At 45.1% G+C, this 11,369-nt stretch overlaps 2 pseudogenes; one reads left to right on the top strand and one right to left on the bottom strand.

The window, feature by feature from the left end:
- Positions 1-8,339, top strand: part of LOC101988769 — a 10,460-nt pseudogene extending 2,121 nt beyond the window's left edge.
- A 772-nt stretch (positions 8,340-9,111) lies between these two features.
- LOC101997786 lies at positions 9,112-10,844 on the bottom strand (annotated as a pseudogene).
- Positions 10,845-11,369: the final 525 nt, after the last annotated feature.

Genomic DNA, 11,369 nt, shown 5'->3' with positions numbered 1-11,369 from the left:
AAAAAAAAAAAAAAAAGAGGTAAAAAGTGATTTGGAAGGCACATTCTTTTATTAAATCAGTATTTTTTTAAGGTGCATTGAAAAATGACTTCATTGCGTGTACTTAGAATGTAGAACCCTGTAAGGAAGGGCACTTTGGTGACACTTTGATCTGTGTTTGTACATGTGTGTTCATGTATGTGCAAGTGCATGTTTATGTACACAGGTATGCATGCACACATGCACACATGTGTGTGGTTACCAGAGGACAACTTTGGATGTCATTCCTTCCTCTGGACCCATTGGCGTTGATACTTTCCCCCTCGGAGGCGGGGCCTCTCATTGGCCTAGGTTACCACTGAGGCTAGGCTGGCTGGCTGGCTGGCTGGCCGAGAAGCCTCCGGAATCCTGTTTCTACCACTTCAGTATGGGATTCACCTGGCCTGGCTTTTTTTTTTTTTTATGTGGATTCTGGAGATTGAACACAAGTCCTCACAAGTACTTTGCCAATTGTGCCAATCTTTCCAGCCGCTCATTTCTTTGTTCTGGAGTGCAAACATGTTCCAAGTTCTAAGCGGTCTTTCAGAATGTACTGCTAAGTGGAATTTCAGAGTGTACTACTTTGAAAACTAGACTATGAATTGTATATATTGATTGATTGATTGATTGATTGATTGATTCAATAGGTATTTTTCAAGTGCCTGCCCTGTGATTGAAAACAGAAGAGAAATGGTTTTGCCTATAAAGATTGCTCTCTTTTGTAGATAAGATATGCATGCTACCTCTGCTACTTAGGGACAGGACAGGAACTATGTAATTTTGAACGTGAGTATGTGTCATTTTATCTTATGTATATTAGGCTCCATGATTCAAGACCTTGCTTGCATTTGGGTTTGGTTGTTGTCATGCTCTGGAGAAGACATTTTGGATATTCTCTTGCTGCTGGATGGGCCATGGCGTGCAGTGTCCTACTTAGCCCTTTTCTTCCACACTCTAAAGCGTAGCCTTACAGGTGCACATGGCACTTTGGAAGGTGGGCAAATAATTGTGCTTATTTATCTGTAATTATGTCCAAATGTTTCTTTCCAGAAATTGAGAGTAACGCAAAAGAAACTTGAGGATCAGGAAGAAGCCTTGTTGGGCCGTGCTCAGGCTGTAGACTTGCTGCAGCAGAAGCTGACTCTGGCTGAACAGAGAAACCAGGTACTGTCTGCTGTCCCCCTCCCTGCCAGGGAGGGCTGGTTTCTACTTTAGGTTGTTGGGCAGCAGGCATGAAAACCTTTAAGCGGCCAGAGGAACGGTGCCATCTATTCATTCTTTTTGGCAAACGCTCAATACGGTAAAGCAGGCACGGTCCCTCCAGGGGCTTTCATTTTCTGTCTTAATCGCTCTTTTCCTTCACGGCTGTAGGCTAGAGTCTTTCTGCATTTTCCTCTTTTCTTCTGGAGAATTTCTTTCTCATCACTGCCCCCTCTTGTTTGTCTTGAGTGGTTCTTGTGCTTCGTGCACGGTCTCTGCTTGGTTTTCCTTGGTCAGCTTTCTTCTGGGTTGAAGTAATCGGATAAGGCCATAATTCTTTCTTTGTCTTGCTGTACTGTATGGACCCACGCTGCTGATCTGGGCTACTCTTATCTGCCTTAGGCCTCCCAGTGCCCTCATCCTCTGGTCATATCCAGTCTACTTGACTGGAATCCTGAAAGGCATGAAAGCAGCTTCCCCACAGGAGTAGCGAGGGGGGTGATGCTAACACACATCTCAGGAGCGGTCCGACTCCAGTGCCTTAGATCTGTATCTTGGGTGAACCATTACTCCTGTTTCACACTCGTTTTCCCAGTGTGGGATCAGCTTTGTTTTTTACGAAGGTTTGTTCAGGTTTAGGGTACACAAGTCAGTCTAAACAAACTTACAAGTCTATTAGAGAAACCATAATATTTCCAGTAAATACATTAACAGTAAACAAGTTTGTTTGCCAAATGGCTGGATAGCCGGTATATTCCTTTCTCCTTCTCCATCTGTCTCTGTGGAAAACTAGATTATAATCACCCCAAGGCTCTTAGTGAGTATAAGTGTCAGAACAAAGGGAGTCTGGATCTCAGTGGACCAGGCTGGCACACAACTGCAGTGAGTGTATTCGCCCACCACTGTTGTGAGGTGATGCCCTCCTACACTGACAGAGCTGTTAAGACAAGGTCCTTGGACAGTACATAAGAAAGTGTTTACTGAGACCTTTTCCAGCTCTTCATATAGGCAGGAACTTTTTTATAATCTAGATTGTATCGTAATACTGTATTGTATGTATTTGCTTTAGTAACTATCCTTTAGTCTGTCTCTGTCAACCAGATCATCTTAATGTTTTATGTATTCCCGAATAATTCAGAATCTGTATTATGGCCCAGATTTGTTAGTAGTTGTTAGTAGTTGAGGCACACTAGTTGAGCAATTCTTTTTTCTCTTGAGGTAAAATTTATAAAGCATTAAATGTATAAATCATAAGTATAACATGAGGATGTTATACCGTTTCTCTTGCCCAGATGAAGGCCCAGCTGAAAGAAATGGAGGCTGAGAAAGAAGAGCTGGAATTGAAATTTAGTTCTACAACAAGTGAGCTGATCCAAAAATCAGATGAAGAATTTCTGTTACTAGAGCAGATACATAAACAGGGTTTAGAAATCCAGAAGTTGAAGGCAGCCTCCCATGAAGCCAAGGCAGCAGGAATTGGAAAGCAGCCAACTCAAACTTGCTGGCCTGGAACATCTGAAAACATTACAGCCTAAACTAGATGGACTGCAAAAGCGCATGCAGCAGAAGGAAGAAGAGGTCAGCTACCTGTCTGGACAGCTTAGTGAGAGTTCAGGCAGAGATGACGGAGCAGAAGCATTTATTTGATCAGGGCCCTGCACACACAGCTGGAAATGCAGGCTTAGGAGCATGAGGACAGGCTAAAGCAGTTCCAGGTGGAACTTTGTGAGCTGAAGCAGAAGTCAGATGAGGGCGAGGAAGAAGCTAAAACAAAGCAGCAGATACAGAGGAAACTGCAGGCTGCTCTCATCTCCCGAAAGGAGGCACTGAAAGAAAACAAGAATCTGCAAGAGGAGTTGTCTTTGGCTAGACATGCTGTGGCACACCTGACCAAGTCTCTCGCAGATGTGGAAAGCCGTGTTTCTGTTTAAAATAAAGAGAGAGATGCATTCCAAGGAAAGTTAGCCCTTCTTCAGGGAGAAAGAGACAAACTCACTGCAGAAATGGACAAGTCTTTACTTGAAAACCAGAGCCCCTGTGGCTCTTGTGAAAGCCTGAAACTAGCTCTGGAGGGGCTTATGGAAGAAAAGGAAAAAACGGATGAAGGAACTCAGATCTCTGAGATGCTCTAACATTGCAGAGAGCACCGAGTGGCAAGAGAAGCACAAGGAGCTTCAGAAGGAGTACGAAGTTCGTCTGCAGTCCTACGAGAACGCGAGCTATGAAGTCGAGAGGCTCCAGCACATGCTGACTAGTGTGAGGCAAGAGAAGCAAGAATGCACGGGAAGTTATGAAGCACAAAGACAGACAAAGGGGAGATGGAAAAGCAGCTCCAGGATGCGCAACAGGAAATAGAAGAGAGGAAAGAAAAGATGAGAAAATTTGCTACCTCTAAACAACAGAAGATCCTTAGCTGGAGGAAGAAAACCACCGGCTTAGAGCAGAGGCTCAGCCTCTAGGAGGAGCCAAGGAAAGCATGGATGCTCTTCTTTCTGTGAATTCCAGCCTGAAGGAAGAACTAGAAAGGGTACAATTAGAGTATAAAGCCCTTTCTAAGGAGTTTGAGGCTTTAATGGCAGAGAAAAACCTTCTGAGAGAAGATCTGGAGCTCCAAGGAGAGGAGGGTGCACTGAAACAAGCTAGCCTAGAGGCCACTGAGAAATTCCATCAACAGATGTCATCACTGAAGAAGAAACACAAGCTCTGGCAGGCAAATCGCAAGAGCAAGATACTCAGAGTGTGAGCGTTAAACTTGAAGATTCGGACTGTCTTCTTTCAGCAAACAGCGCCAAGCCTGGCACTAGTGAGACTTTGGGCTCCCACGATGACATCAATGACCACCTCCAGCAGCTTTGCCAACTCAAGGGAAGAGTTGCTGAGTTAGAGATGGAGAAACAGAGTGACAGGGAGCTTACCCAGACACTAGAAAATGAGAAAAATGCCTTCCTGAGTCAAATATCTGCAAAGGATGGCGAACTAAAACTACCTGAGGAAGAAGTCACCAAAATAAACATGTTAAACCAGCAAATTCAAGAAGAACTTTCCCCGAGTTACCAAGCTGAGATGGCAGAAGAAGAAAAAGATTATTTAGAAGAAAGGTTAATGAATCAGCTGGCAGAATTTAATGGAAGCATTGGGAAATATTACAAGGATGTTACAGATGCCCAAATAAAAAACGAGCGACTAGAATCTGAGGTGCAGAACCTTAAAAAGTGCATGAGTGACTTAGAAGAAGAAAAGCGGCAGTTGATTAAGGAGAAAACCAAGGTGGAGTCAGAATATGGAAGGAGTATTTAGAGAAGATACAAGGTGCCCAGAAAGGACCTGGCAATAAAAGCCATGCAAAGGAGCTCCAGGAGCTGCTGAAAGAAAAACAGCTCGAGGTGAAGCAGCTGCAGAGGGACTGCATTAGGTACCAGGAGAGGATCAGCACTCTGGAGAAGACGGTTAAGGCCTTAGAGTTTGTTCAGACTGAATCCCAAAAGGATCTGGACGTGACCAAAGGAAATCTGGTGCAAGCAGTTGAACATCGTGAAAAGGCCCAAGGGGAACTATCTAGCTTCAAGGTACTGCTAGATGACCCGCAAAGCGAAGTCGCGAGAGTGCTAGTGGACAGCCTCCGTCTGAAAAAGGAACTTCAGTCAAACAAAGAAGCCGTCAAAAGCCAGATAAAACAGAAAGATGAAGATCTGGTGCAAAGACTGGAGCAAGCGGAAGAAAAACACCTGCACGAGAAAAAGAACATGCAAGAGAAACTGGACGCTTTGCATGGAGAAAAGGTCCGCATGGAAGACACGCTTGCAGAGATCCACGTCACCCCTGTCCCAGAAAGACAAAGCAATGAAACAGCTGCAGGAGAGCCTGGTCAGCACTGTGGCTCAGCTGGCAGCCTTTACTGACAGCATGTCATCCCACCAGGATGACCATGACAGTGTCATAGAGGAGGACAAGAAATGGGAGCGGAAGTTTGGTGATGCCATTCAAACTAAAGAAGAAGAGATCAAAGAGGAGAGTTGCATGGTTCTAAAGGATCAGCTGCAGCAAATGACTACCCGTGCAGAAGAATTGAAGATCAGTATCGCCAAATGCCAAATGAGCGTAAGCCTTTTTTCCCTCCAGAGATAATTGTGAAGGCAAAGTCTTTAAGCTGTTTTAATTAGAATTACAGAAGCAATTTATGTTTAAATTCCCTTAGAATGTATTTCTTCTTTCCCTTCTGACATTTTTGTCAAATTTTGTGACTTGTTATAATAATTTGTATTAGCATAAAATTATTAATATAAAACCACTGATATGTCCCCCCCATATCTCTATTGAGATGACCTAAGTTTCTCTTCATTTTTATATCTGGATTCTTGACAACCTGCCTACTGTTGAGATTTCCACCAGCTTACTCCGAAAGGACTTCTTTGCTGTCCTAAGTGGCCTTGTCCTCTCCACCACAGTTGGCATCAGCTCTATCTTGTATGCCATTTAGAAATACCATCCTCACACTCTTAAATCGCCTTTCCAGTTCAGGAACTGACAGTGCCCAGCCCTCAGGACTCCTCCCCTTTTGTTTCCTCACTGCTGCTTTTGCCAGGCTTGCAGCTGCACAGAAGCCCACCATTGACTTGTCTGGAGCAAGGCAGAACGAAACAGTGGGACAGGGGCTAAGTTCCTTCTCAGTGTCTCAAACTGATCGCAGTTTCATGATTCAAATCTCTGCCATGTAGCTGGATGTTATCTTTCTGTGTGGGGGATCGTGGATGCAGAGAACTAAGATCTCTATTAAAACCTTCAATAATGAATGTTGATTGAATTATAGATCAATTAGCTATATGTCATATAGTTAGCTCTCTCCTCCTTTTTCTCTCTCCTTCTCTCCCCCAACCCCTTCTCATAGACTTGAACATGGCAAGGAAATCTGGGAGTCCACGGACCAGACAGAGCTCCAACATCAACAGGAAGTTTGTGATACACTGCAGGGGGAAAACAAAGAGCTTATGTCCCAATTAGAAGAGATTCGGCAACTATATCACAGTACTATGAATGAATTAGCTAAGTTGGAGTCAGAACTTAAGAGTCTCAAAGACCAGTCAACTGACTTAAATGAATTGTTGGAAAAATGTAAAAACAATCAGGAAAATTTGGAAGAAATTATAAAACAGCAAGAAGCTGATATCCAGAATTATAAATTCTCAAGACAGACCTAAGGGCCTCCAGTGAACTGACCAGTTGGTTGCAGGATGAAGTCAATGTGAAGGAACAGAAGGTTATAAGCCTGCTTTTTGGCAAGGAGGAGGCGATCCAGCCAGCTGTTGCTTAACTGCACCAGCAATACAATAAAGAGATCAAAAAACTAGAAAATCCGTTGTCCCAGAAGGAAGAAGAGAATGTCGCTTTAGAAGAAGAAAACAAGAAGGCTGTTGAGAAAACCAGTCAGCTCATGTAAACACTGGAAAACATCAAGAAGGAGAACCTCAAGCAGAGGGCTCAGCTGGATTCCTTTGTCCAGTCCATGTCCTCGCTCCAGGATGACAGAGACCGCATCCTAAGTGACTACCAGCAGCTGGAAGATCGACATCTCTCTATAATCTTAGAAAAAGACCAACTCATCCAAGAAGCTGCTGCTGAGAATAATAAACTGAAGGAAGAAATTCGAGGGCCGAGAAATCATATGGATGATCTCAATTCCAAGAATGCCAAGCTGGATGCCAGTACAGGCAAGACCTGAACAAAGTGATAGCCATAAAGAACTGTCAGAAAAAGCAACTTCCTTGAGGCTCAGCTACAGCAAAATAAGGAGCTGAAAAATGAATATGAAAAACTAGAAGAGAAGCTGAAGGGGTCGGAAGAAGCTAGGCAAAGCCTACAATGGTCCTCAGATGCCCTCCAAGGGGAGAATCGAGGCTTGTCTACACAGATTGAGAGCTTGAGGAGAAGAGTGGCAGCCTTGCAGGAAGAAGGAACCCTAGGCGCCTTTCCCCTGACCACCACTGCGAGCTTGAAAACAGCCAGCCATGTCTCCACTCCAGAAAGACAGAGATCGATTAGTAAGTATGTATTTCAGATCTGTGTTTGAGAAGTTTTGAGCCATTCTTAAAATTGATTTCTATTCCCATAGAAAAGGATAACTGTTCCTCTTTGTAGTATCTGTGTGTAAAAAATCACCATCATTACTGCACATTCCCCAGATGTTTCTGGTTTTAAGAGAAACAGACATGCTGTTGCTGTTGTCAAACTTGGCTTCCCTACACAGTGGAAGGCTCTCAGTTTGCACACACATGGTGTCTGAAGAGCTTCCACCACAACTGCTCCACTGTTGTGTTTTCTAGGGGCCACCAAATGTAGATAGTCCAGGAGCGACCCAGGAAATAAATGGAAAGAGAAAAAGAGATCCAGAGGCCACAGGGGAGCCACAGCCAAGGTATAGGAGCAGGATTCACCCTCCATCATACACTGTGTGCAAAGAAATTGGGTGATAGACAAGAGAGGGTAATGGGTGAATGTGATAAATAAAAAAATCATATCTACGTGTATGGAAAGATCATAATGAAACCTATTGTTGTGTACGGCCAGTGTATGTTATTTTAACAAAATTGGGTTGTAATTTTGGTGAAGTAGAGTTTGCCATATGCTCTTAGTGAGTCCTAGTATCTGACAAGCATCACAGAGTGATGTAAAGATTGAGTGCAACAGTACCTAACAGATGTTGTGCAAGAAGTGAGCAGTGCTTGTAACACAAGTGCACACATGCAGCACCACAAATGCTGGAGTTACAGCTGCTCCGATGGGCTCGCATCTCCCCATAGGTATTTCCCGCTTTAATTGTGCTGTAGCTGGACTTCTATGTTAGTTTGGTTTTCCCGTTTGGGGAAATGCTTCCAGCCCTGTGACGATGTATTCGAGATTGTGTCCTACATCCAGTGATGCCCTTTGCCTGCCCTTCACCCTCCAGATTGTCTGAAGTCCAGCAGCAGCTCTGCAGCATGAACCAAGAAGTGAGTGAGTTAAAGAAGCTGCTGAAAGAAGAGCGAGAGCAGAGACTGGCCATTGAGAACGCACCCTCCTTTGGTTTCAAAGCTATTCCTGCATGTTACACTCCACTCAAGGGACAAACGGGGGATATCGAGAAATGAGTTTTCTCGGTCTCTAAAGTCCTGTGGTTTCTCCAGAGAACTGCATAGCCATATGATGTGTTAGAATGTCTGCTCTGATACTCTAATTCTGATATTGGATTAGAATTCCAATTTAGCTAGAAGATTTCCCCTTTCTACATTGTCTCTACTTTAAAGCAGCTTTAACAGAACAAATGAAATGTCCAGAGTCTAGTGTCCATTTGGAAGGGACCTTAGGAGCTGTCTGTTCTCCTGCAGGAACTCCCTGTTCTCCTGCAGAAACTCTATTCTCCTGCAGAAACTCTGTTCTCCTGCAGAAACTCTCTCTTCTCCTGCAGGAACTCTCTGTTCTCCTGCAGAAACCCTCTGATCTCCTGCAGAAACTCTCTGTTCTTCTGTAGAAATGCTCTCTTCAGTCCAAGACTAGAGAAAGCGGTCTGATATCCTTTCTGGGTTCATTATCTCTAAGCCAATCAGGTCACAATTCCACAGCCCACCAAGGTCAGAAGAGCCTGGGTCAGAGTCAATAACAAATTCTTAGGATGATCTTGGGATTCTTTGCAGCGTCTTTGTCACTGAGGACCCCAGGCTGCCAGAGGAGTGCCCCTGGGGGATTATTTGTAAAGCAGCCAGCAAAGGCCCCCAAACTCTCAGTGGCCCTCACCTCAGAAAGGGTCTGTTTCATTGGCCCAAACAAGTCACCTGAGCATGTCTGACTTGAGGAAAGAAGGGAAGGGCCACAGATCTTTTTTTTTCTTTCAAATAAAATTTATATATTAAGACATTGCTGCTAATTTTAAGCATGGATCCCAGAAGTCATTATCCATATATCATCACACACTGGGAGATTTCTGGGAAGATGGACTGAGGTGGGCTCGACTGGATTTCAGGAAAACATCTTTAGAAATCTGAGTAATGGTGCATTCTATGCAGCAGGGCCTTGCCTCGCTCATTCCCCAAGGCAAAGGATCCACCTCTGGGGGAAAAAATCCATGGTTTGAACACGAGAAAGAGCACTCCTTTTAAAAACCGGAAAGTTAGGAAATGCTGTACAGGAAGGAAGATGGACCAATCTGACAGCTTCTTTCATTTTTCTTGAAGATTTCTGTAGTGGGATTGAAGGTCAAGGAAGTGACACCCGTGACCAGGTTCATTATGGCCTTTATTGGCTTTGGGTTGGTTTGTTGGAGGCAAGAATCTTGACTGTCTATGTTTTCCACTCCACTCTTAGAGCCACAAGCCACATACAGCCCATTCTCTGATGCAGCAATGCTTACTCCATATAAACTGCCTTCGTCAAGGAATCTGTTAACGCACTTCCTCGAATTCACATCCCACACATAAACGTCTCCATTCCCAGAAGGAGTTTATATCCTCTTGCTATCAGAAGAGAATGTGGATGCTGCAGTTCTTCCATTGATCTTCAGGCTACCGATTAATTCTTTGTCTTCATTGACAGCAAATGAGAAAACCCAGCAAGGCCGCTTCTGAGCAGGAAGGATCCATCGGGAGAGACTTCAAATCGCTTCACTATTCTCTCTTTCACACCTCTCACTTGATGTACAGGAACTAACTTTCCAGCTCGCGTATCACAGACATAAAGAACCTTGCTGTGCACACTTGTGCCTAAAAGCTCGTCTCCATTAGCACTGAAACAAGCCTTAAAGACTGGAACCTTTCCCAAATAGATGCTCTGGATTTTCAGGTTCGTTTTGCCATCTCCCTGAAATAGTGAGATAGCATTATCTACCCCAGAGTGCATCACCACCTGTGCGCCAGGATGGAGCTGCATTGATGAGATCCGAGCAGTGGGAGGCCGTTCAGCACTGGCAGGACGGCAGTTCTTCATCTTCAGAATTCCTCTAGGAAGAGAAGTGGATGCGGATATGAAATGCCCAGTCCTTTGTAACAAATCATCTTCATCCTCTTCACTTTCATCATCTGCATATTTTCTCCGCTTGTGCCCAACCAGGTACTCCCGTGGCATGCTGGAATGCCTCTTTAAGTCTCTTTTGAAGCTTTTCTTTTGAGAGTTTACTTTCGCTGGCATTTTTCATTATATCTTTCCGAAACCAATTGTTCATCATGTCAACTATTTCCTCATCTTCATCCACCCAAACTGGCTTCTTCTGAGGAGAAAGATTATCTTTTGCTTCATCTTCCACTTCGGAGTCATCCGAGCTTCCTTGTCGTTGACCCCGCGAGCTCCACAGCCTCAGCAGCAGCAGCGCAACTTCGTTGTCCTTGACGTCGCTGAAGACTAGCTAAGCTGTTCCAGACGCCGCTTGGCGGCCAGCTCGTCGTCCTGCAGCGCCAGGCGGTTCGGCTTCCAAAGCCGGCTCCTCCTTCTCTGCCGCCACGGGGACCGCAGTAGTGGCCGCCCTCTACTGCCTGGCCTGCGGTGCCCGTTGGGAGGAAACGGCGGCTTTTGGGGAGCGTGCTGCCGCTCGCGGGTCTGGCTTGCCACCCTGGCATCTTACTGGCTCTCCGCTCTGGTTTTGTCCGGCTCCAGCGTTCTAGCGGCATCTCCAGGTCTGAGGAGAACTGCAGACGTTGACAAGGAGCATCACTGCGCATGTCAGGGCCACAGAGTTTAACAGCATGGATTATGTCAGAGTTCACAGCTCCTGCTTCTTGGAGAAATTCATGTGGAGTCAGACTTCTATCAGTGAGCTCAGGCTCCACACAGTTTCCCAACAAGCTAGCGAACTTTCTCTATTTGTTTTCCATTCAAAAATTTACACTTCCTCCCCTCCTCCCATTCCTCTCCCACTCCCCCACTCTCCCACCTCAGTCCCCCTCCCTCCTTAAGAGAGGGCAGGGAACCCTGCCCTGTGGGAAGTCCAAGGCCCTTCCTACACACACACACACACACACACACACACACACACACACACATCCAGGCTTAGGAAGCTTTGCATTCAAATAGACTAGGGTAGCAAAAAGCCAGTATGTACATGCAGTAGAAACAAGTCCCAGTGCCTTTATCAATCAGTCAGCCCCCATTGTCAGCCACATTCAGAGAGTCCAGTTTGGCTGGGTGGTGTTGGC

The sequence above is a fragment of the Microtus ochrogaster genome, unplaced genomic scaffold (genome assembly GCF_000317375.1).
Source record: "Microtus ochrogaster isolate Prairie Vole_2 unplaced genomic scaffold, MicOch1.0 UNK3, whole genome shotgun sequence".
Classification (NCBI taxonomy): Eukaryota; Metazoa; Chordata; class Mammalia; order Rodentia; family Cricetidae; genus Microtus; species Microtus ochrogaster.
The sequence above is the reverse complement of the archived record's forward strand: the minus strand, read 5'-3'. Positions and strand labels throughout refer to the sequence as shown.